Source organism: Pseudophryne corroboree, unplaced genomic scaffold, assembly GCF_028390025.1.
Source record: "Pseudophryne corroboree isolate aPseCor3 unplaced genomic scaffold, aPseCor3.hap2 scaffold_320, whole genome shotgun sequence".
In the NCBI taxonomy this organism is placed as follows: domain Eukaryota; kingdom Metazoa; phylum Chordata; class Amphibia; order Anura; family Myobatrachidae; genus Pseudophryne; species Pseudophryne corroboree.
The window spans coordinates 194,603-218,720 of record NW_026969881.1 but is presented as its reverse complement, the minus strand read 5'-3'; the positions used below and the strand labels follow the sequence as shown (position 1 = coordinate 218,720).

The following is a 24,118-nucleotide window of genomic DNA, read 5'->3' as shown; positions in this document are numbered from 1 at the left end:
TACTGTGTCTGCAGTTATTACTTGTGGTTATACACATGTTGTGTTATGGTTCTGGTCAGCTTTTTGCTGCAATTGTTCATGCCGTTGGCTTGTGTTCTGTTGAATGCCACGTTCTGCGGCATGTTTAAGGTGTGAGCTGGTAAGATGCTCACCTTAGTTTAACAATAAATCCTTTCCTCGAAATGTCCGTCTCCCTGGGCACAGTTCCTATAACTGGAGTCTGGAGGAGGGGCATAGAGGGAGGAGCCAGTTCACACCCTTTGAAAGTCTTAAAGTGCCCATGTCTCTTGCGGATCCCGTCTATACCCCATGGTTCTTAATGTGACCCCAGCATCCTCTACGGACTAAGAGAAAAGAATGCCCTTGCGCACTATCCTGACTTCTCCTCCCGTCTGCTTACTTTGTGCCTTCCAACGCACAATGCGAACTACAGGTGGTGCTGCAGGGCCCACACCCTTTTACTTGCCTTACAGAACAGCTCTGGAGCTGTTACAGTGCCCAGCTGCTGCAAGAAATCAGCTTGAATGCTTCAGGGGATGGGGCATGGCCAACATGAGCCCCACACCAAAGGAGGGTGGGGGTGTTTAATGTGAACTAGGGGTCATCCAAGCACTGCAAAAGGCCGCCATGCCCTGCATGCCCCTTTTCTCTTTTCATATGCAGATGAGGGTTCCAGTCAACTTTGGCCCACTGCTTGGATAACATCACCGTATGCAAATCCGTCTGCTGCAGACCTTCCCCCAGGAATGCTTGTACTAGTTGTTGCATATGGTGCTTCAGTATTAGGCAGCCTTCCGCCCTCCCATGTTCATCTGAAAAGATGTGGTCTCCCTGCAGTTGTTGTCCCCAGACGAGAGTTCCCTTGTGCTTCCTCAGTTGAATCTCCTTAACTTGACGGGGGAGGTGCTGCCCGAGCAGCCCTCCCCAGCCCTATCCCAACTCATATTTATTTTGCATATGAGATCTCTTGATCATGAAGATTGTTCTCACAGGGTGAGGTTCATCCATTATATTTTAAAATAGGAAGGTACGAATTACATATTTGAATTGCATCTATGTGCTGGATTCAAATGTCCCCCCCCCCCCCCCTTCCTTTCTCAATTGTGCCCGTCAGCAGCTATTCTAAGGTTGCTGCCAATGGGTGTGACACATTAATTTCTTCTGTGGGGTACACTGGACTCCACAAGGATTCACATTGGGGTGTAGAGTAGGATCTTGATCTGAGGCACCAACCGGCTCAAAGCTTTTGACTGTTCCCAAGAAGCTCAGTGCATTCTCCTCTATAACCCCGCTTCCATGAACAGGGAGCTCAGTTTGTAGTTGGTGCCTTCAGTAGCAGGCCAATTAACAGGGGCCTGCCTCAGGCAGCCTATTCTTAGCTATTAATTTTGACAAGAAAAGAAGAACTTGTTTTATGAGAATCTACAAGGGCTGCAGCAGGCTAGGTCTAATAGACATCTTTACTGCAGCTTCATCACTCCCAGCGGCGCTGTATACTCCCGTGCCCTGGTTGCTGGGTCACTGCAGCGGAGGCTCCGGTTTCATCCTAAGGTCAGTCACACACACACCACCCTTCCGGATCACGAGGCCGCTGCTGAAGGGGAGCGAGGCCGTAGGGGGTGGGCCGTGTGCGCACTGCGGTGGACACTGATTACTGGGCAGCCGCTCCACTAGCCACCAGGTACAGTTAAGGAGCACAGGTCTGGGGGTTTTTCTCCTATATTAACCCAATTTTGTACTGCCCGCAGCGCATTGTGATAGGTAATAGGGCCTGATTCAGGTTGGATTGCAATCACAATAAGCGATCCAACTGCAAAAATTGCTAAGAGCATACGCATGTGCCTGCATTTTCTGCGGCACCCCGCAGAGAATGTGATCGCCTCTGCCTGTCAATCGGGGCGGGGAAGGGGGGGAGAGGTGGGTCAGCAACACTCCATTTCCAAGTCAGGGATGGAGCGGTGCGGGGGCAAGGCTTCAAAATGGGGTCTGCAACGGAGGAGACACAGGGGGCGTGGTCACAGCGACTGTATGACATCACATTCAGCCGCTGTGATTACAAAAATGGTGGCGGCTTCCTGCGCGCACATACAGTCTGCACCAGCAGGAGCCTACACCATTTTTTATGATCACGCTGAACTGCAGTGCGACTGCAATTACAGCATGGTCAAGAAGGGAGGCGTCATGCTGGGTGGCCATGCCCTGTCACTTTGCAGGAGCCAGCACCGCTCACACACTAGTCCCCGGGTGCAGCCCCCAACCCCCGGGACACCCGGAGCAACAAAATGTAGATTCAGGCCACCAGGCCACGCCCCTACCTATGAAACCATGCCTCCTTTTTACCATTGCACTGCTTATCTGCGCGCACTGCATTACAATCTCCCTCGCCACCTCTCTGGGTGTCACCAGTGATAGTGACACCTCTGCCATGCTTGTAGCAGCTGGTCCTAAGATCTACGCCTCAAACCCTGAGTGTTTGCCCTTGTGACTTGTTGATCATCATAGCGAAGCAGATGCTTACAGAAAACTGCAGGGGCTTAGATTGAAAATAAAAAAATTGATAGGGTATAAGGTAGAGAGGAGCGGGTTCGGTTCTCCGAGAACCGAATTCCCCACGAACTCCACGTGGTTTACACTGGTCCGAGGCAGGCTCGGTTGTTCCCGCCTGACTCGGAAAACCTGAACAAGGGAAAATGTCATCATCCCGCTGTCGGATTCTCGCGAGATTCGGATTCCATATAAAGAGCTGCGCGTTGCTGCCATTTTTACTCGTGCATTGAAGAGAGAGCGGAGAGGACGTGGCTATGTTCTCTCAGTGGAAATCTCAATATCAGTGCTCAGTATCAGTGGTTACTTATTGCTGCTCAGTAATACTAGTAGTGTGTCTCTCCTGCTCAGTGTCAGTTCTCAGTAGTATCCTCATCAGTGCTCAGTATCACTGTTCATTGTCTTGTGCTGCATTGTGTTGCTCAGCATAATACAGTACATTACTAATAGTCCAGTGCTGCATCTTGCTGCTCAGTGTCAGTTCTAGTATCCTCATCAGTGCTCACTATCACTGCTCATTGCATTGTGGTGTTCTGTATACTACAATAACATAGTAATATAGTAACATAGTTTTTGAGGTTGAATAGAGGCAAATTGCCCATCGTGTTCAACCTGTTTTAAGTTGTGATGATTCTACATACTTGCTGAATAATGTTTTATGACTAGTTAGCTACTATAACTCATGTTACCCCCGGATTAACCATGTTGATATTTTAAGTATTATAACCTTGGATAGCTTTTTCATTCAGAAATGTATCCATTCCTTTTTTAAATCCAATTACAGAGTCCGCCATTACCACCTTCCCTGGCAGGGAATTCCACATCCTGATTGCCCTAACAGTGAAGAAACCTTTCCTCCATTGCGTTCTGAACTTTCCTCCAGTCGCAGCGAGTGACCACGTGTTCTTTTAATAAATAATTCCTCTGATAACTCTTTGTTATGTATCTTTACATATTTGAAGATATTAATAATATCTCCTCTTAGGCACCTCTTTTCTAGTGTATAAATATTCAGCCTAGTAAGTCTTTCCTTATAGTCCAGTACTTTAAGGCCTTTAATCAATTTAGTCTTCAGGATCTCTGACACTTCCATGAGCAGCAGAGTAGTGCAATGGAAGCATGCTGGGCCCATAACCCAGAGGTCGATTGATCGAAACTATCCTCTGCTATGTGCATTTTTTTTTTTATAATTAAAGTAATCAAAAACTGGGATTGATATTTTGGCACTTTTATTTTTACTTAAAGTACAATAACTTTTATCATTTTAATTTGTTTTAATAGTATATTGACAGCATTGTTTTCTTTAAAAAATCCACTTAATTTTCTTTACCCTATTACTGAAATGGTAATTGACAAAAACAAACTACATTGTCACCAGAAGAGCAATGCAAAATGTACAAGTGATATATGAAAATCATCTTCCATCTTGAATTTCAATGATGCATTGGGACAACAATTTGTGAGAAACATCTTCACCCATAAAGAAAGATTTTCTTAATTCCTTACCTGTGTGCTGATTAGATATCACCTTGTTTTCACATTAAACAGACTTCCCCATGAGGAAGCAGCAAGGATGCAGTGACGTTTCCTGGTGTCAACCTGTATTATTTCAGTAGACATTGAAATGAGGATGCATCTTTGATGCCTTTCCAATGAAGCAAGTTTAATTCAGTAATAGGTGAAAAACCATTCCTACAAAGGTGTTAATCAGAGACTTGGCTTTGTGGACACTTTTCAGAGAGCAAATTTGTTAGCATAAACATAAAATCAGAAAATGAAGAGCTGTTTAATCACTCAATTGGACTTTTCTGCCAGCATAATTTTTTTTCTCTGCAACTCACTGCTAAATTGTGCTTCCTAGCTGTTTTTTTATAAAATCACTTAATCAAATCTAACTCTGATTACATCAGAGAAGGCCAGGTACCCTACACCATAAGGGGGGTTTTTGAAATTTTGACTTGTCTACTTAAAGATCACCAAAATCTGATTACAAGGTCAATTACATCCCTGGGTGGGATTGAACCACCAACCTTTTGGTTAATAGCCAAACATGCTAACCGATTGCGCCACAGAGACACCTTGCGAAAGTCAATACTGACAAAGGCTAATAAGAATTCATCTAGAACGTTTCCTAGAAAAACTTTAAAAAGTCAATAATCTGGAGAATTTTTGTAAGAAACACATTGGTACTTTCCCATGATGAGTGAGTGCTTCAGGATTTCTTGCACTTACATGGGCTATTAACCAAAAGGTTGGTGGTTCAATCCCACCCAGGGATGTAATTGACCTTGTCATCAGATTTTGGTGATCTTTAAGTAGACAAGTCAAAATTTCAAACCCCCTCTTATGGTGTAGGGTACCTGGCCTTCTCTGACGTAATCAGAGTTAGATTTAATTAAGTGATTTTATAAAAAACAGCTAGGAAGCACAATTTAGCAGTGGGTTGCAGAGAAAAAAATAACATTTTAAACCTACCGGTAATTTTTTTTTCTCGTAGTCCGTAGAGGATGATGGGGACTCCGTAAGGACCATGGGGGATAGACGGGCTCCGCAGCAGACATGGGCACTTTAAGAAAGACTTTAGATCTGGGTGTGCACTGGCTCCTCCCTCTATGCCCCTCCTCCATACCTCAGTTAGAGAAACTGTGCCCAGAGGAGACGGACAGTACGAGGAAAGGATTTTTGTTAATCCAAGGTCAAGATTCATACCAGCCACACCAATCACACCGTATAACTTGTGATATACTACCCAGTTAACAGTATGAAAACAACATAGCATCAGTCCAAGACCGATGAAAACTAACATATAACCCTTATGTAAGCAATAACTATATACAAGTCTTGCAGAAGTAGACCGCACTTGGGACGGGCACCCAGCATCCTCTACGGACTACGAGAAAAAGATTTACCGGTAGGTTTAAAATCTTATTTTCTCTTACGTCCTAGAGGATGCTGGGGACTCCGTAAGGACCATGGGGATTATACCAAAGCTCCCAAACGGGCAGGAGAGTGCGGATGACTTTGCAGCACCGATTGAGCAAACAGGAGGTCCTCCTCAGCCAGGGTATCAAACTTATAGAACTTTGCAAAGGTGTTTGAACCAACTTTGACCCACTGCTTGGATGACATCACCATATGCAAATCCATCTGCGGCAGGCCTTCCCCCAGGAATGCTTGCACTAGTTGTTGCATTTGGTTTGTTGTTTGGGGGTGCTTCAGTTTTAGGCAGCCTTCTGCCCTCCCATGTTCATCTGAAAATATGTGTTCTCCCTGCAGTTGTTGTCCCCAGATGAGAGTTCCCTTGTGCTGCCTCAGTTGAATCTCCTTTACTTGACAGAGATGTGCCTGAGCAGCGGCCCTCCCCAGCCCTATCCCAAATCATACTTATTTTGCATAGGAGATACCATGGTCATGAAGATTGTTCTCCCAGGGTTAGGTTAATTCATTGCATTCTGGGTATGCTGACCCCTGTGATTTCCCCAAATGTGGGAAACTCAACTGCATTATTTGTGGTAGTGGGGGACTGTGTTTGTGCTTTCCTCTGGTCAGCTCTGGTAAAAGTCAGATTTCTTTGTCTCAGATCTTCCTCTAGCCTTGTTCTTCTTTCGAGAGTTCCCTTGTGCTGCCTCAGTTGGATCTCCTTCACTTGACAGGGGGGTGCCCGAGCAGCGACCCTCCCCAGCTCTAGCCCAACTCCTACTTACCTGCCAGGTGAGATACTATGATCATGAAGATGCTTCTCCCAGGGCAAGGCTCACCCATTGCACTCTGGGTGTGCTGCCCCTGCGATTTCCCCAAATGTGGGAAACTTGACTGCATAATTTGTGTTTCCCCTGGTCGGCTCTCATATAATTCAGATCTCTTTGTCTCAGGTCTCTCTCCAGCCTAGTTTGCTGTCTGTTTCCACTTCTTTTTTCTTGAGCCCCTCCCTTCTATACCCTTGTGCACTATCCTGACTTCTCCCGTCTGCTTACTTTGTGCCTTCCAACGCACAATACAAACTACAGGTAGTGCTGCAGGGCCCACACCCTTTTACTTGCTTTACAGAGCAGCTCTGGAGCTGTTACAGTGCCCAGCTGCTGCAAGAAATCAGCTTGAATGCTTCAGGGGCTGGGGCATAGCCAACATGAGCCCCACACCGAAGGAGGGTGGAGGTGTTTAATGCGAACTAGGGGTCATCCAAGCGCCGCAAAAGGCCGCCATGCCCTGCACACCCCTTTATTCTTTTCATATGCAGACGAGGGTTGAAGCCAACTTTGACCCACTGCTTGGATGACATCACCATATTCAAATCCATCTGCTGCAGGCCTTCCCCCAGGAATGCTTGCACTAGTTGTTGCATTTGGTTTGTTGTTTGGGGGTGCTTCAGTATTAGGCAGCCTTCTGCCCTCCCATGTTCATCTGAAAATATGTGTTCTCCCTGCAGTTGTTGTCCCCAGATGAGAGTTCCCTTGTGCTGCCTCAGTTGAATCTCCTTTACTTGACAGAGATGTGCCTGAGCAGCGGCCCTCCCCAGCCCTATCCCAAATCATACTTATTTTGCATAGGAGATACCATGGTCATGAAGATTGTTCTCCCAGGGTTAGGTTCATTCATTGCATTCTGGGTATGCTGACCCCTGTGATTTCCCCAAATGTGGGAAACTCAACTGCATTATTTGTGGTAGTGGGGGACTGTGTTTGTGCTTTCCTCTGGTCAGCTCTGGTAAAAGTCAGATTTCTTTGTCTCAGATCTTCCTCTAGCCTTGTTCTTCTTTCGAGAGTTCCCTTGTGCTGCCTCAGTTGGATCTCCTTCACTTGACAGGAGGGTGCCCGAGCAGCGACCCTCCCCAGCTCTAGCCCAACTCCTACTTACCTGCCAGGTGAGATACTATGATCATGAAGATGCTTCTCCCAGGGCAAGGCTCACCCATTGCACTCTGGGTGTGCTGCCCCTGCGATTTCCCCAAATGTGGGAAACTTGACTGCATAATTTGTGTTTCCCCTGGTCGGCTCTCATATAATTCAGATCTCTTTGTCTCAGGTCTCTCTCCAGCCTAGTTTGCTGTCTGTTTCCACTTCTTTTTTCTTGAGCCCCTCCCTTCTATACCCTTGTGCACTATCCTGACTTCTCCCATCTGCTTACTTTGTGCCTTCCAACGCACAATGCAAACTACAGGTAGTGCTGCAGGGCCCACACCCTTTTACTTGCTTTACAGAGCAGCTCTGGAGCTGTTACAGTGCCCAGCTGCTGCAAGAAATCAGCTTGAATGCTTCAGGGGCTGGGGCATAGCCAACATGAGCCCCACACCGAAGGAGGGTGGAGGTGTTTAATGCGAACTAGGGGTCATCCAAGCGCCGCAAAAGGCCGCCATGCCCTGCACACCCCTTTTTTCTTTTCATATGCAGACGAGGGTTGAAGCCAACTTTGACCCACTGCTTGGATGACATCACCATATGCAAATCCATCTGCTGCAGGCCTTCCCCCAGGAATGCTTGCACTAGTAGTTGCATTTGGTTCGTTGTTTGGGGGTGCTTCAGTTTTAGGCAGCCTTCTGCCCTCCCATGTTCATCTGAAAATATGTGTTCTCCCTGCAGTTGTTGTCCCCAGATGAGAGTTCCCTTGTGCTGCCTCAGTTGAATCTCCTTTACTTGACAGAGATGTGCCTGAGCAGCGGCCCTCCCCAGCCCTATCCCAAATCATACTTATTTTGCATAGGAGATACCTTGGTCATGAAGATTGTTCTCCCAGGGTGAGGTTCATTCATTGCATTCTGGGTATGCTGACCCCTGTGATTTCCCCAAATGTGGGAAACTCGACTGCATTATTTGTGGTAGTGGGGGACTGTGTTTGTGCTTTCCTCTGGTCAGCTCTGGTAAAAGTCAGATTTCTTTGTCTCAGATCTTCCTCTAGCCTTGTTCTTCTTTCGAGAGTTCCCTTGTGCTGCCTCAGTTGGATCTCCTTCACTTGACAGGGGGTGCCCAAGCAGCAATCCTCCACAGCTCTAGCCTAACTCCTACTTACCTGCCAGGTGAGATACTATGATCTTCACTGTTAGGGCAATCAGGATGTGGAATTCCCTGCCAGGGAAGGTGGTAATGGCGGACTCTGTAATTGGATTTAAAAAAGGAATGGATACATTTCTGAATGAAAAAGCTATCCAAGGTTATAATACTTAAAATATCAACATGGTTAATCCGGGGGTAACATGAGTTGTAGTAGTTAACTAGTCATAAAACATTATTCAGCAAGTATGTAGAATCATCACAACTTAAAACAGGTTGAACACGATGGGCAATTTGCCTCTTTTCAACCTCAAAAACTATATTACTATATGTTACTATATTACTATGTTACTGTAGTATACAGAACACCACAATGTAATGAGCAGTGATAGTGAGCACTGATGATGATACTAGAACTGACACTGAGCAGCAAGATGCAGCACTGGACTATTAGTAATGTACTGTAGTATGCTGAGCACCACAATGCAGCACAAGACAATGAGCAGTGATACTGAGCACTGATGAGGATACTACTGAGAACTGACACTGAGCAGGAGAGACACACTACTAGTATTACTGAGCAGCAATAAGTAACCACTGATACTGAGCACTGATATTGAGATTTCCACTGAGAGAACATAGCCACGTCCTCTCCGCTCCCTCTTCAATGCACGAGTAAAAATGGCGGCAACGCGCAGCTCTTTATATGAAATCCGAATCTCGCGAGAATCCGACAGCGGGATGATGACATTTTCCCTTGTTCAGGTTTTCCGAGTCAGGCGGGAACAACCGAGCCTGCCTCGGACCAGTGTAAACCACGTGGAGTTCGTGGGGAATTCGGTTCTCGGAGAACCGAACCCGCTCCTCTCTACCTTATACCCATATATTTTTTTATTTTCAATCTAAGCCCCTGCAGTTTTCTGTAAGCATCTGCTTCGCTATGATGATCAACAAGTCACAAGGGCAAACACTCAGGGCTTGAGGCGTAGATCTTAGGACCAGCTGCTACAAGCATGGCAGAGGTGTCACTATCACTGGTGACACCCAGAGAGGTGGCGAAGGAGATTGTAATGCAGTGCGCGCAGATAAGCAGCGCAATGGTAAAAAGGAGGCATGGTTTCATAGGTAGGGGCGTGGCCTGGTGGCCTGAATCTACATTTTGTTGCTCCGGGTGTCCCGGGGGTTGGGGGCTGCACCCGGGGACTAGTGTGTGAGCGGTGCTGGCTCCTGCACAGTGACTGGACATGGCCACCCAGCATGACGCCTCCCTTCTTGACCAATCTGTAATTGCAGTCGCACTGCAGTTCAGCGTGATCATAAAAAATGGTGTAGCCTCCTGCTGGTGCAGACTGTATGTGCGCGCAGGAAGCCGCCACCATTTTTGTGATCACAGCGGCTGAATGTGATGTCATACAGCCGCTGTGACCACGCCCCCTGTGTCTCCTCCGTTGCAGACCCCATTTTGAAGCCTTGCCCCCGCACCGCTCCATCCCTGACTTGGAAATGGAGTGTTGCTGACCCCCCTCTCCCCCCCTGCCCCGATTGACAGGCAGAGGCGATCGCATTCTCTGCGGGGTGCCGCAGAAAATGCAGGCACATGCGTATGCTCTTAGCAATTTTTGCAGTTGGATCGCTTACTGTGATTGCAATCCAACCTGAATCAGGCCCTATTACCTATCACAATGCGCTGCGGGCAGTACAAAATTGGTTTAATATGGGAGAAAAAACCCCAGACCTGTGCTCCTTAACTGTACCTGGTGGCTCGTGGAGCGGCTGCCCAGTAATCAGTGTCCACGCCAGTGCGCACACGGTCCACCCCCTACGGCCACACTCCCCTTCATCAGCGGCCTCGTGATCCGGAAGGGCGGTGCGTGTGTGACTGACCTTAGGAAGAAACCGGAGCCTCCGCTGCAGTGACCCAGCAACCAGGGCACGGGAGTATACAGCGCCGCTGGGAGTGATGAAGCTGCAGTAAAGATGTCTATTAGACCTAGCCTGCTGCAGCCCTTGTAGATTCTCATAAAAAAAGTTCTTATTTTCTTGTCAAAATTAATAGCTAAGAATAGGCTGCCTGAGGCAGGCCCCTGTTAAGTGGCCTGCTACTGAAGGCACCAACTACAAACTGAGCTCCCTGTTCATGGAAGCGGGGTTATAGAGGAGAATGCGCTGAGCATCTTGGGAACAGTCAAAAGCTTTGAGCCGGTTGGTGCCTCAGATCAAGATCCTACTCTACACCCCAATGTGAATCCTTGTGGAGTCCAGTGTACCCCACAGAAGAAATTAATGTGTCACACCCATTGGCAGCAACCTTAGAATAGCTGCTGACGGGCACAATTGAGAAAGGAAGGGGGGGGGGACATTTGAATCCAGCACATAGATGCAATTCAAATATGTAATTTGAACCTTCCTATTTTAAAATATAATGGATGAACTTCACCCTGTGATAACAATCTTCATGATATAGAGATCTCATATGCAAAATAAGTATGAGTTGGGATAGGGCTGGGGAGGGTGGCTGCTCGGGCAAGCCCCTTCCCCGTCAAGTTAAGGAGATTCAACTGAGGAAGCACAAGGGAACTCTCGTCTGGGGACAACAACTGCAGGGAGACCACATTTTTTCAGATGAACATGGGAGGGCGGAAGGCTGCCTAATACTGAAGCACCATCAAATATCAAACCATATGCAATTACTAGTACAAGCATTCCTGGGGGAAGGTCTGCAGGAGACGAATTTGCATACGGTGATGTCATCCAAGCAGTGGGCCAAAGTTGGCTGGAACCCTCATCTGCATATGAAAAGAGAAAAGGGTTATGCAGGGCATGGCGGCCTTTTGCGGCGCTTGGATGACCCCTAGTTCGCATTAAACACCTCCACCCTCCTTCGGTGTGGGGCTCATGTTGGCTATGCCCCAGCCCCTGAAGCATTCAAGCTGATTTCTTGCAGCAGCTGGGCACTGTAACAGCTCCAGAGCTGCTCTGTAAGGCAAATAAAAGGGTGTGGGCCCTGCAGCACTACCTGTAGTTCGCATTGTGCGTTGGAAGGCACAAAGTAAGCAGACGGGAGAAGTCAGGATAGTGCGCAAGGGCATAGAAGGGAGCGGCTCAAGAAAAGAGAAGTGGAAACAGACAGCAAACTAGGCTGGAGAGAGACCTGAGACAAAGAGATCTGAATTATACGAGAGCCGACCAGGGGAAACACAAATTATGCAGTCAAGTTTCCCATATTTGGGGAAATCGCAGGGGCAGCACACCCAGAGTGCAATGGTTGAGCCTTGCCCTGGGAGAAGCACCTTCAAGATCATAGTATCTCACCTGGCAGGTAAGTAGGAGTTGGGCTAGAGCTGGGGAGGGTCGCTGCTCGGGCACCCCCCTGTCAAGTGAAGGAGATCCAACTGAGGCAGCACAATGGAACTCTCGAAAGAAGAACAAGGCTAGAGGAAGATCTGAGACAAAGAAATCTGACTTTTACCAGAGCTGACCAGCGGAAAACACAAACACAGTCCCCAACTACCACAAATAATGCAGGCGAGTTTCCCACATTTGGGTAAATCACAGGGGTCAGCATACCCAGAATGCAATGAATGAACCTCACCCTGGGTGAACAATTTTCATGACCATGGTGTCTCCTATGCAAAATAAGTATGATTTGGGATAGGGCTGGGGAGGGCCGCTGCTCAGGCACATCTCTGTCAAGTAAAGGAGATTCAACTGAGGCAGCACAAGGGAACTCTCATATGGGGACAACAACTGCAGGGAGAACACATATTTTCAGATGAACATGGGAGGGCAGAAGGCTGCCTAATACTGAAGCACCCCCAAACAACAAACCAAATGCAACAACTAGTGCAAGCATTCCTGGGGGAAGGCCTGCAGCAGATGGATTTGCATATGGTGATGTTATCCAAGCAGTGGGTCAAAGTTGGCTTCAACCCTCATCTGCATATGAAAAGAGAAAAGGGGCGTGCAGGGCATGGCGGCCTTTTGCGGTGCTTGGATGACCCCTAGATCGCATTAAACACCCCCACCCTCCTTTGGTGTGGGGCTCATGTTGGCCATGCCCCATCCCATGAAGCATTCAAGCTGATTTATTGCAGCAGCTGGGCACTGTAACAGCTCCAGAGCTGCTCTGTAAGGCAAGTAAAAGGGTGTGGGCCCTGCAGCACTACCTGTAGTTTGCATTGTGCATTGGAAGGCACAAAGTAAGCAGACGGGAGGAGAAGTCAGGATAGTCCACAAGGGTATAGAAGGGAGGGGCTCAAGAAAAAAGAAGTGGAAACAGAGAGCAAACTAGGCTGGAGAGAGACCTGAGACAAAGAGATCTGAATTATACGAGAGCCGACCAGAGGAAACACAAATTATGCAGTCAAGTGTCCCACATTTGGGGAAATCGTAGGAGCAGCACACCCAGTGTGCAATGGGTGAGCCTTGCCCTGGGAGAAGCACCTTCCTGATTATAGTATCTCACCTGGGTGTGCTGCCCCTGCGATTTCCCCAAATGTGGGAAACTTGACTGCATAATTTGTGTTTCCCCTGGTCGGCTCTCATATAATTCAGATCTCTTTGTCTCAGGTCTCTCTCCAGCCTAGTTTGCTGTCTGTTTCCACTTCTTTTTTCTTGAGCCCCTCCCTTCTATACCCTTGTGGACTATCCTGAATTCTCCTCCTGTCTGCTTACTTTGTGCCTTCCAATGCACAATGCAAACTACAGGTAGTGCTGCAGGGCCCACACCCTTTTACTTGCCTTACAGAGCAGCTCTGGAGCTGTTACAGTGCCAAGCTGCTGCAAGAAATCAGCTTGAATGCTTCAGGGGCTGGGGCATGGCCAACATGAGCCCCACACCGAAGGAGGGTGGGGGTGTTTAATGCGAACTAAGGGTCATCCAAGCGCCGCAAAAGGCCGCCATGCCCTGCATACCCCTTTTCTCTTTTCATATGCAGATGAGGGTTCCAGCCAACTTTGGCCCACTGCTTGGATGACATCACTATATGCATATCCGTCTTCTGCAGACCTTCCCCCAGGAATGCTTGTACTAGTTGTTGCATTTGGTTTGTTGTTTGGGGGTGCTTCAGTATTAGGCAGCCTTCTGCCCTCCCATGTTCATCTGAAAATATGTGTTCTCACTGCAGTTGTTGTCCCCAGATGAGAGTTCCCTTGTGCTGCCTCAGTTGAATCTCCTTTACTCTAAAACTTGTAAAACTTAGCAAAAGTGTTTACTAAATAGCTGCTCGGCAAAGTTGCAATGCCGAGACTCCCCGACCAGCTGCCCAGGATGAACCCACCTTTCTAGTAGAATGGGTCTTCACCTAATTCAGTAACGGCAATCCTGCCGTGGAATGAGCATGCTGAATCTTACCACAGATCCAGCGCATAATTGTCTACATGGAAGCAGGACACCCAATCCTGTTGGGAGCATACAGGACAAACAGAGCCTCTGTTTTCCTAATCTGAACCGTTCTGGTGACATAAATTTTCAAAGTTCTGACCACAGCCAGAGACTTTGACTCAACGAAGGTGTCAGTGGCCAAAGGCACCATGTGGAAAGATGAACCACCTTCGGCAGAAATAGTTGACGTGTCCTCAATTCTGCTCTATCTTCATGAAATATCAAATAAAGGCTCTTGTGATACTGCATGGTTTGTACTGTTTTCCATGTGCTCCCAGATCTTTCAAGCAAGAAGCATGGTCAAGAAAGTTCTGTTTGAAAAGAAACAACATTTACTGTCATTGTTATAGAATTTGGGAGAAAAAACAAGAAGAAATCTGCACTGTTGACGCACTGGACAGAATGAATGAATCATAAAATATAACCTTTATTAAGTATGTATTAAAATTGGATAAATATTAATATTATTATCCCAAACTGCAGTGAAACATAAAGGTTAAAATCACAGAACTAACATACATGTGCATAAGAAGAATAAAGAGATGTGAAAAAAAGGTTTAAAAAGCGTGTCCGTGTGTGATTATTTTTGAAGGCACAACCCTGGCGGGGTTGTTTATATAGATTTATATGTTGCTAATAATCACTTTCTAGCGTAATGTTATTAAATAGCTGTTAGTATCTATGTCGTCAGGTACCACTGGGTCGTATCCTATATACTCCTGTGGGAAACTTGACTGCATAATTTGTGTTTCCCCTGGTCGGCTCTCGTATAATTCAGATCTCTTTGTCTCAGGTCTCTCTCCAGCCTAGTTTGCTGTCTGTTTCCACTTCTCTTTTCTTGAGCCGCTGCCTTCTATGCCCTTGTGCACTCTCCAGACTTCTCCTGTCTGCTTACTTTGTGCCTTCCAACGCACAATGCAAACTACAGGTAGTGCTGCAGGGCCCACACCCTTTTACTTGCCTTACAGAGCAGCTCTGGAGCTGTTACAGTGCCCAGCTGCAGCAAGAAATCAGCTTGAATGCTTCAGGGGCTGGGGCATAGCCAACATGAGCCCCACACCGTCGGAGTGTGGAGGTGTTTAATGCAAACTAGGGGTCAGCCAAGCGCCGCAAAAGGCCGCCATGCCCTGCATGCCCCTTTTCTCTTTTCATATGCAGACGAGGGTTGAAGCCAACTTTGACCCACTGCTTGGATGACATCACCATATGCAAATCCATCTGCGGCAGGCCTTCCCCCAGGAATGCTTGCACTAGTTGTTGCATTTGGTTTGTTGTTTGGGGGTGCTTCAGTATTAGGCAGCCTTCTGCCCTCCCATGTTCATCTGAAAATATGTGTTCTCCCTGCAGTTGTTGTCCCCAGATGAGAGTTCCCTTGTGCTGCCTCAGTTGAATCTCCTTTACTTGACAGAGATGTGCCTGAGCAGCGGCCCTCCCCAGCCCTATCCCAAATCATACTTATTTTGCATAGGAGATACCATGGTCATGAAGATTGTTCTCCCAGGGTTAGGTTCATTCATTGCGTTCTGGGTATGCTGACCTCTGTGATTTCCCCAAATGTGGGAAACTCAAATGCATTATTTGTGGTAGTGGGGGACTGTGTTTGTGCTTTCCTCTGGTCAGCTCTGGTAAAAGTCAGATTTCTTTGTCTCAGATCTTCCTCTAGCCTTGTTCTTCTTTCAAGAGTTCCCTTGTGCTGCCTCAGTTGGATCTCCTTCACTTGACAGGGGGGTGCCCGAGCAGCGACCCTCCCCAGCTCTAGCCCAACTCCTACTTACCTGCCAGGTGAGATACTATGATCATGAAGTTGCTTCTCCCAGGGCAAGGCTCACCCATTGCACTCTGGGTGTGCTGCCCCTGCGATTTCCCCAAATATGGGAAACTTGATTGCATAATTTGTGTTTCCCCTAGTCGGCTCTCATATAATTCAGATCTCTTTGTCTCAGGTCTCTCTCCAGCCTAGTTTGCTGTCTGTTTCCACTTCTTTTTTCTTGAGCCCCTCCCTTCTATACCCTTGTGCACTATCCTGACTTCTCCTCCTGTCTGCTTACTTTGTGCCTTCCGATGCACAATGCAAACTACAGGTAGTGCTGCAGGGCCCACACCCTTTTACTTGCCTTACAGAGCAGCTCTGGAGCTGTTACAGTGCCAAGCTGCTGCAAGAAATCAGCTTGAATGCTTCAGGGGCTGGGGCATGGCCAACATGAGCCCCACACCGAAGTAGGGTGGGGGTGTTTAATGCGAACTAAGGGTCATCCAAGCGCCGCAAAAGGCCGCCATGCCCTGCATACCCCTTTTCTCTTTTCATATGCAGATGAGGGTTCCAGCCAACTTTGGCCCACTGCTTGGATGACATCACTGTATGCAAATCCGTCTTCTGCAGACCTTCCCCCAGGAATGCTTGTACTAGTTGTTGCATTTGGTTTGTTGTTTGGGGGTGCTTCAGTATTAGGCAGCCTTCTGCCCTCCCATGTTCATCTGAAAATATGTGTTCTCCCGGCAGTTGTTGTCCCCAGATGAGAGTTCCCTTGTGCTGCCTCAGTTGAATCTCCTTTACTTGACAGAGATGTGCCTGAGCAGCGGCCCTCCCCAGCCCTATCCCAAATCATACTTATTTTGCATAGGAGATACCATGGTCATAAAGATTGTTCTCCCAGGGTGAGGTTCATTTAATTGCATTCTGGGTATGCTGACCCCTGTGATTTCCCCAAATGTGGGAAACTCAACTGCATTATTTGTGGTAGTGGGGGACTGTGTTTGTGCTTTCCTCTGGTCAGCTCTGGTAAAAGTCAGATTTCTTTGTCTCAGATCTTCCTCTAGCCTTGTTCTTCTTTCGAGAGTTCCATTGTGCTGCCTCAGTTTGATCTCCTTCACTTGACAGGGGGGTACCCGAGCAGCGACCCTCCCCAGCTCTAGCCCAACTCCTACATAACTGCCAGGTGAGATACTATGATCATGAAGGTGCTTCTCCCAGGGCAAGGCTCACCCATTGCACTCTGGGTGTGCTGCTCCTGCGATTTCCCCAAATGTGGGAAACTTGACTGCATAATTTGTGTTTCCCCTGGTCGGCTCTCGTATAATTCAGATCTCTTTGTCTCAGGTCTCTCTCCAGCCTAGTTTGCTGTCTGTTTCCACTTCTCTTTTCTTGAGCCGCTGCCTTCTATGCCCTTGTGCACTCTCCTGACTTCTCCTGTCTGCTTACTTTGTGCCTTCCAACGCACAATGCAAACTACAGGTAGTGCTGCAGGGCCCACACCCTTTTACTTGCCTTTCAGAGCAGCTCTGGAGCTGTTACAGTGCCCAGCTGCTGCAAGAAATCAGCTTGAATGCTTCAGGGGCTGGGGCATAGCCAACATGAGCCCCACACCGACGGAGGGTGGAGGTGTTTAATGCGAACTAAGGGTCATCCAAGCGCCGCAAAAGGCCGCCATGCCCTGCATACCCCTTTTCTCTTTTCATATGCAGATGAGGGTTCCAGCCAACTTTGGCCCACTGCTTGGATGACATCACCGTATGCAAATACGTCTTCTGCAGACCTTCCCCCAGGAATGCTTGTACTAGTTGTTGCATTTGGTTTGTTGTTTGGGGTGCTTCAGTATTAGGCAGCCTTCTGCTCTCCCATGTTCATCTGAAAATATGTGTTCTCCCTGCAGTTGTTGTCCCCAGATGAGAGTTCTCTTGTGCTGCCTCAGTTGAATCTCCTTTACTTGACAGAGATGTGCCTGAGCAGCGGCCCTCCCCAGCCCTATCCCAAATCATACTTATTTTGCATAGGAGATACCATGGTCATGAAGATTGTTCTTCCAGGGTGAGGTTCATTCATTGCATTCTGGGTATGCTGACCCCTGTGATTTCCCCAAATGTGGGAAACTCGACTGCATTATTTGTGGTAGTGGGGGACTGTGTTTGTGCTTTCCTCTGGTCAGCTCTGGTAAAAGTCAGATTTCTTTGTCTCAGATCTTCCTCTAGCCTTGTTCTTTTTTTGAGAGTTTCCTTGTGCTGCCTCAGTTGGATTTCCTTCACTTGACAGGGGGGTGCCCGAGCAGCGACCCTCCCCAGCTCTAGCCCAACTCCTACTTACCTGCCAGGTGAGATACTATGATCAGGAAGGTGCTTCTCCCAGGGCAAGGCTCACCCATTGCACTCTGGGTGTGCTGCTCCTACGATTTCCCCAAATGTGGGACACTTGACTACATAATTTGTGTTTCCTCTGGTCGGCTACTCGTATAATTCAGATCTCTTTGTCTCAGGTCTCTCTCCAGCCTAGTTTGCTGTCTGTTTCCACTTCTCTTTTCTTGAGCCCCTGCCCTTGCCCTTGTGCACTCTCCTGACTTCTCCTGTCTGCTTACTTTGTGCCTTCCAACGCACAATGCAAACTACAGGTAGTGCTGCAGGGCCAACACCCTTTTACTTGCCTTACAGAGCAGCTCTGGAGCTGTTACAGTGCCCAGCTGCTGCAAGAAATCAGCTTGAATGCTTCAGGGGCTGGGGCATAGCCAACATGAGCCCCACACCGACGGAGGGTGGAGGTGTTTAATGCGAACTAAGGGTCATCCAAGCGCCGCAAAAGGCCGCCATGCCCTGCATACCCCTTTTCTCTTTTCATATGCAGATGAGGGTTCCAGCCAACTTTGGCCCACTGCTTGGATGACATCACCGTATGCAAATCCGTCTTCTGCAGACCTTTTCCCAGGAATGCTTGTACTAGTTGTTGCATTTGGTTTGTTGTTTGGGGGTGCTTCAGTATTAGGCAGCCTTCTGCTCTCCCATGTTCATCTGAAAATATGTGTTCTCCCTGCAGTTGTTGTCCCCAGATGAGAGTTCCCTTGTGCTGCCTCAGTTGAATCTCCTTTACTTGACAGAGATGTGCCTGAGCAGCGGCCCTCCCCAGCCCTATCCCAAATCATACTTATTTTGCATAGGAGATACCATTGTCATGAAGATTGTTCTCCCAGGGTGAGGTTCATTCATTGCATTCTGGGTATGCTGACCCCTGTCATTTCCCCAAATGTGGGAAACTCGACTGCATTATTTGTGGTAGTGGGGGACTGTGTTTGTGCTTTCCTCTGGTCAGCTCTGGTAAAAGTCAGATTTCTTTGTCTCAGATCTTCCTCTAGCCTTGTTCTTTTTTCGAGAGTTTCCTTGTGCTGCCTCAGTTGGATCTCCTTCACTTGACAGGGGGGTGCCCGAACAGCGACCCTCCCCAGCTCTAGCCCAACTCCTACTTACCTGCCAGGTGAGATACTATGATCAGGAAGGTGCTTCTCCCAGGGCAAGGCTCACCCAATGCACTCTGGGTGTGCTGCTCCTACGATTTCCCCAAATGTGGGACACTTGATTACATAATTTGTGTTTCCTCTGGTCGGCTCTCGTATAATTCAGATCTCTTTGTCTCAGGTCTCTCTCCAGCCTAGTTTGCTGTCTGTTTCCACTTCTCTTTTCTTGAGCCGCTCCCTTCTATGCCCTTGTGCACTATCCTGACTTCTCCCGTCTGCTTACTTTGTGCCTTCCAACGCACAATGCAAACTACAGGTAGTGCTGCAGGGCCCACACCCTTTTACTTGCTTTACAGAGCAGCTCTGGAGCTGTTACAGTGCCCAGCTGCTGCAAGAAATCAGCTTGAATGCTTCAGGGGCTGGGGCATAGCCAACATGAGCCCCACACCGAAGGAAGGTGGAGGTGTTTAATGCAAACTAGGGGTCATCCAAGCGCCGCAAAAGGCCGCCATGCCCTGCACACCCCTTTTTTATTTTCATATGCAGACGAGGGTTGAAGCCAACTTTGACCCACTGCTTGGATGACATCACCATATGCAAATCCATCTGCTGCAGGCCTTCCCCCAGGAATGCTTGCACTAGTAGTTGCATTTGGTTTGTTGTTTGGGGGTGCTTCAGTGTTAGGCAGCCTTCTGCCCTCCCATGTTCATCTGAAAATATGTGTTCTCCCTGCAGTTGTTGTCCCCAGATGAGAGTTCCCTTGTGTTGCCTCAGTTGAATCTCCTTTACTTGACAGAGATGTGCCTGAGCAGCGGCCCTCCCCAGCCCTATCCCAAATCATACTTATTTTGCATAGGAGATACCATGGTCATGAAGATTGTTCTCCCAGGGTGAGGTTCATTCATTGCACTCTGGGTATGCTGACCCCTGTGATTTCCCCAAATGTGGGAAACTCGACTGCATTATTTGTGGTAGTGGGGGACTGCGTTTGTGCTTTCCTCTGGTCAGCTCTGGTAAAAGTCAGATTTCTTTGTCTCAGATCTTCCTCTAGCCTTGTTCTTCTTTCGAGAGTTCCCTTGTGCTGCCTCAGTTGGATCTCCTTCACTTGACAGGGGGTGCCCGAGCAGCAATCCTCCACAGCTCTAGCCCAACTCCTACTTACCTGCCAGGTGAGATACTATGATGTTCACTGTTAGGGCAATCAGGATGTGGAATTCCCTGCCAGGGAAGGTGGTAATGGCGGACTCTGTAATTGGATTTAAAAAAGGAATGGATACATTTCTGAATGAAAAAGCTATCCAATGTTATAATACTTAAAATATCAACATGGTTAATCCGGGGGTAACATGAGTTATAGTAGCTAACTAGTCATAAAACATTATTCAGCAAGTATGTAGAATCATCACAACTTAAAACAGGTTGAACACGATGGGCAATTTGCCTCTATTCAACCTCAAAAACTATGTTACTATATGTTACTATATTACTATGTTACTGTAGTATACAGAACACCACAATGTAATGAGCAGTGATAGTGAGCACTGATGAGGATACTAGAACTGACACTGAGCAGCAAGATGCAGCACTGGACTATTAGTAATGTACTGTAGTATGCTGAGCACCACAATGCAGCACAAGACAATGAGCAGTGATACTGAGCACTGATGAGGATACTACTGAGAACTGACACTGAGCAGGAGAGACACACTACTAGTATTACTGAGCAGCAATAAGTAACCACTGATACTGAGCACTGATATTGAGATTTCCACTGAGAGAACATAGCCACGTCCTCTCCGCTCTCTCTTCAATGCACGAGTAAAAATGGCGGCAACGCGCAGCTCTTTATATGGAATCCGAATCTCGAGAGAATCCGACAGCGGGATGATGACATTTTCCCTTGTTCAGGTTTTCCGAGTCAGGCGGGAACAACCGAGCCTGCCTCGGACCAGTGTAAACCACGTGGAGTTCGTCGGGAATTCGGTTCTCGGAGAACCGAACCCGCTCCTCTCTACCTTATACCCATCAATTTTTTTATTTTCAATCTAAGCCCCTGCAGTTTTCTGTAAGCATCTGCTTCGCTATGATGATCAACAAGTCATAAGGGCAAACACTCAGGGCTTGAGGCGTAGATCTTAGGACCAGCTGCTACAAGCATGGCAGAGGTGTCACTATCACTGGTGACACCCAGACAGGTGGCGAAGGAGATTGTAATGCAGTGCGCGCAGATAAGCAGCGCAATGGTAAAAAGGAGGCATGGTTTCATAGGTAGGGGCGTGGCCTGGTGGCCTGAATCTACATTTTGTTGCTCCGGGTGTCCCGGGGGTTGGGGGCTGCACCCGGGGACTAGTGTGTGTGCGGTGCTGGCTCCTGCACAGTGACAGGGCATGGCCACCCAGCATGACGCCTCCATTCTTGACCATGCTGTAATTGCAGTCGCACTGCAGTTCAGCGTGATCATAAAAAATGGTGTAGCCTCCTGCTGGTGCAGACTGTATGTGCGCGCAGGAAGCCGCCACCATTTTTGTGATCACAGCGGCTGAATGTGATGTCATACAGCCGCTGTGACCACGCCCCCTGTGTCTCCTCCGTTGCAGACCCCATTTTGAAGCCTTGCCCCCGCACCGCTCCATCCCTGACTTGGAAATGGAGTGTTGCTGACCCCCCTCTCCCCCCCCCCGCCCCGATTGACAGGCAGAGGCGATCGCATTCTCTGCGGGGTGCCGCAGAAAATGCAGGCACATGCGTATGCTGTTAGCAATTTTTGCAGTTGGATCGCTTATTGTGATTGCATTCCAACCTGAATCAGGCCCTATTACCTATCACAATGCGCTGCGGGCAGTACAAAATTGGGTTAATATAGGAGTAAAACTCCCAGACCTGTGCTCCTTAACTGTACCTGGTGGCTAGTGGAGCGGCTGCCCAGTAATCAGTGTCCACGCCAGTGCGCACACGGTCCACCCCCTACGGCCACGCTCCCCTTCATCAGCGGCCTCGTGATCCGGAAGGGCGGTGTGTGTGTGACTGACCTTAGGAAGAAACTGGAGCCTCCGCTGCAGTGACCCAGCAACCAGGGCACGGGAGTATACAGCGCCGCTGGGAGTGATGAAGCTGCAGTAAAGATGTCTATTAGACCTAGCCTGCTGCAGCCCTTGTAGATTCTCATAAAACAAGTTCTTCTTTTCTTGTCAAAATTAATAGCTAAGAATAGGCTGCCTGAGGCAGGCCCCTGTTAAGTGGCCTGCTACTGAAGGCACCAACTACAAACTGAGCTCCCTGTTCATGGAAGCGGGGTTATAGAGGAGGATGCGCTGAGCATCTTGGGAACAGTCAAAAGCTTTGAGCCGGTTGGTGCCTCAGATCAAGATCCTACTCTACACCCCAATGTGAATCCTTGTGGAGTCCAGTGTACCCCACAGAAGAAATTAATGTGTCACACCCATTGGCAGCAACCTTAGAATAGCTGCTGACGGGCACAATTGAGAAAGGAAGGGGGGGGGGGGGACATTTGAATCCAGCACATAGATGCAATTCAAATATGTAATTTGTACCTTCCTATTTTAAAATATAATGGATGAACCTCACCCTGTGAGAACAATCTTCATGATCAAGAGATCTCATATGCAAAATAAGTATGAGTTGGGATAGGGCTGGGGAGGGTGGCTGCTCGGGCAGCCCCTCCCCCGTCAAGTTAAGGAGATTCAACTGAGGACGCACAAGGGAACTCTCGTCTGGGGACAACAACTGCAGGGAGACCACATCTGTTCAGATGAACATGGGAGGGTGGAAGGCTGCCTAATATTGAAGCACCATCAAATATCAAACCATATGCAACAACTAGTACAAGCATTCCTGGGGGAAGGTCTGCAGAAGACGGATTTGCATACGGTGATGTCATCCAAGATGTGGGCCAAAGTTGGCTGGAACCCTCATCTGCATATGAAAAGAGAAAAGGGGCATGCAGGGCATGGCGGCCTTTTGCGGTGCTTGGATGACCCCTAGTTCGCATTAAACACCCCCACCCTCCTTTGGTGTGGGGCTCATGTTGGCCATGCCCCATCCCCTGAAGCATTCAAGCTGATTTCTTGCAGCAGCTGGGCACTGTAACAGCTCCAGAGCTGTTCTGTAAGGCAAGTAAAAGGGTGTGGGCCCTGCAGCACCACCTGTAGTTCGCATTGTGCGTTGGAAGGCACAAAGTAAGCAGACGGGAGGAGAAGTCAGGATAGTGCGCAAGGGCATCCTTTTCTCTTAGTCCGTAGAGGATGCTGGGGTCACATTAAGAACCATGGGGTATAGACGGGATCCGCAAGAGACATGGGCACTTTAAGACTTTCAAAGGGTGTGAACTGGCTCCTCCCTCTATGCCCCTCCTCCAGACTCCAGTTATAGGAACTGTGCCCAGGGAGACGGACATTTCGAGGAAAGGATTTATTGTTAAACTAAGGTGAGCATCTTACCAGCTCACACCTTAAGCATGCCGCAGAACGTGGCATTCAACAGAACACAAGCCAACGGCATGAACAATTGCAGCAAAAAGCTGACCAGAACCATAACATAACATGTGTATAACCACAAGTAATAACTGCAGACACAGTATGGACTGGGACGGGTACCCAGCATCCTCTACGGACTAAGAGAAAAGGATTTACCGGTAGGTATTAAAATCCTATTTTCTCATACGACCTAGAGGATGCTGGGGTCACATTAAGAACCATGGGGTTATACCAAAGCTCTTGAACGGGTGGGAGAGTGCGTACGACTCTGCAGCACCGAATGACCCAACTTGAGGTTATCATCAGCCAAGGTATCAAACTTGTAAAACTTAGCAAAAGTGTTTACTAAATAGCTGCTCGGCAAAGTTGCAATGCCGAGACTCCCCGACCAGCTGCCCAGGATGAACCCACCTTTCTAGTAGAATGGGTCTTCACCTAATTCAGTAACGGCAATCCTGCCATGGAATGAGCATGCTGAATCTTACCACAGATCCAGCGCAT

At 48.2% G+C, this 24,118-nt stretch overlaps 14 non-coding genes and 3 pseudogenes across 14 annotated transcripts; 14 read left to right on the top strand and 3 right to left on the bottom strand.

Moving 5' to 3' along the window:
- Positions 1-5,924: 5,924 nt before the first annotated feature.
- LOC135017979 (U1 spliceosomal RNA) lies at positions 5,925-6,088 on the top strand. The gene has a single exon (XR_010215744.1). It is a non-coding gene; the product is annotated as a U1 spliceosomal RNA (small nuclear RNA).
- A 152-nt stretch (positions 6,089-6,240) lies between these two features.
- LOC135017869 (U1 spliceosomal RNA) lies at positions 6,241-6,382 on the top strand (annotated as a pseudogene).
- A 692-nt stretch (positions 6,383-7,074) lies between these two features.
- On the top strand, positions 7,075-7,238 carry LOC135017923 (U1 spliceosomal RNA). Its single transcript, XR_010215701.1, has one exon. It is a non-coding gene; the product is annotated as a U1 spliceosomal RNA (small nuclear RNA).
- A 152-nt stretch (positions 7,239-7,390) lies between these two features.
- Positions 7,391-7,532, top strand: LOC135017868 (U1 spliceosomal RNA; annotated as a pseudogene).
- A 692-nt stretch (positions 7,533-8,224) lies between these two features.
- On the top strand, positions 8,225-8,388 carry LOC135017689 (U1 spliceosomal RNA). The gene has a single exon (XR_010215483.1). It is a non-coding gene; the product is annotated as a U1 spliceosomal RNA (small nuclear RNA).
- A 3,304-nt stretch (positions 8,389-11,692) lies between these two features.
- LOC135017946 (U1 spliceosomal RNA) lies at positions 11,693-11,855 on the bottom strand. The gene has a single exon (XR_010215720.1). It is a non-coding gene; the product is annotated as a U1 spliceosomal RNA (small nuclear RNA).
- A 152-nt stretch (positions 11,856-12,007) lies between these two features.
- On the bottom strand, positions 12,008-12,171 carry LOC135017802 (U1 spliceosomal RNA). Its single transcript, XR_010215591.1, has one exon. It is a non-coding gene; the product is annotated as a U1 spliceosomal RNA (small nuclear RNA).
- Positions 12,172-12,845: 674 nt separating this feature from the next.
- LOC135017994 (U1 spliceosomal RNA) lies at positions 12,846-13,001 on the bottom strand. The gene has a single exon (XR_010215753.1). It is a non-coding gene; the product is annotated as a U1 spliceosomal RNA (small nuclear RNA).
- Positions 13,002-15,362: 2,361 nt separating this feature from the next.
- LOC135017695 (U1 spliceosomal RNA) lies at positions 15,363-15,526 on the top strand. Its single transcript, XR_010215489.1, has one exon. It is a non-coding gene; the product is annotated as a U1 spliceosomal RNA (small nuclear RNA).
- Positions 15,527-15,678: 152 nt separating this feature from the next.
- LOC135017959 (U1 spliceosomal RNA) lies at positions 15,679-15,813 on the top strand (annotated as a pseudogene).
- Positions 15,814-16,515: 702 nt separating this feature from the next.
- LOC135017748 (U1 spliceosomal RNA) lies at positions 16,516-16,680 on the top strand. The gene has a single exon (XR_010215538.1). It is a non-coding gene; the product is annotated as a U1 spliceosomal RNA (small nuclear RNA).
- Positions 16,681-16,832: 152 nt separating this feature from the next.
- LOC135017935 (U1 spliceosomal RNA) lies at positions 16,833-16,995 on the top strand. The gene has a single exon (XR_010215709.1). It is a non-coding gene; the product is annotated as a U1 spliceosomal RNA (small nuclear RNA).
- Positions 16,996-17,665: 670 nt separating this feature from the next.
- Positions 17,666-17,829, top strand: LOC135017675 (U1 spliceosomal RNA). Its single transcript, XR_010215469.1, has one exon. It is a non-coding gene; the product is annotated as a U1 spliceosomal RNA (small nuclear RNA).
- A 152-nt stretch (positions 17,830-17,981) lies between these two features.
- Positions 17,982-18,145, top strand: LOC135017915 (U1 spliceosomal RNA). Its single transcript, XR_010215693.1, has one exon. It is a non-coding gene; the product is annotated as a U1 spliceosomal RNA (small nuclear RNA).
- A 668-nt stretch (positions 18,146-18,813) lies between these two features.
- On the top strand, positions 18,814-18,977 carry LOC135017753 (U1 spliceosomal RNA). The gene has a single exon (XR_010215543.1). It is a non-coding gene; the product is annotated as a U1 spliceosomal RNA (small nuclear RNA).
- A 152-nt stretch (positions 18,978-19,129) lies between these two features.
- On the top strand, positions 19,130-19,292 carry LOC135017976 (U1 spliceosomal RNA). Its single transcript, XR_010215741.1, has one exon. It is a non-coding gene; the product is annotated as a U1 spliceosomal RNA (small nuclear RNA).
- Positions 19,293-19,963: 671 nt separating this feature from the next.
- LOC135017895 (U1 spliceosomal RNA) lies at positions 19,964-20,127 on the top strand. Its single transcript, XR_010215674.1, has one exon. It is a non-coding gene; the product is annotated as a U1 spliceosomal RNA (small nuclear RNA).
- The last annotated feature ends 3,991 nt before the right edge of the window (positions 20,128-24,118 follow it).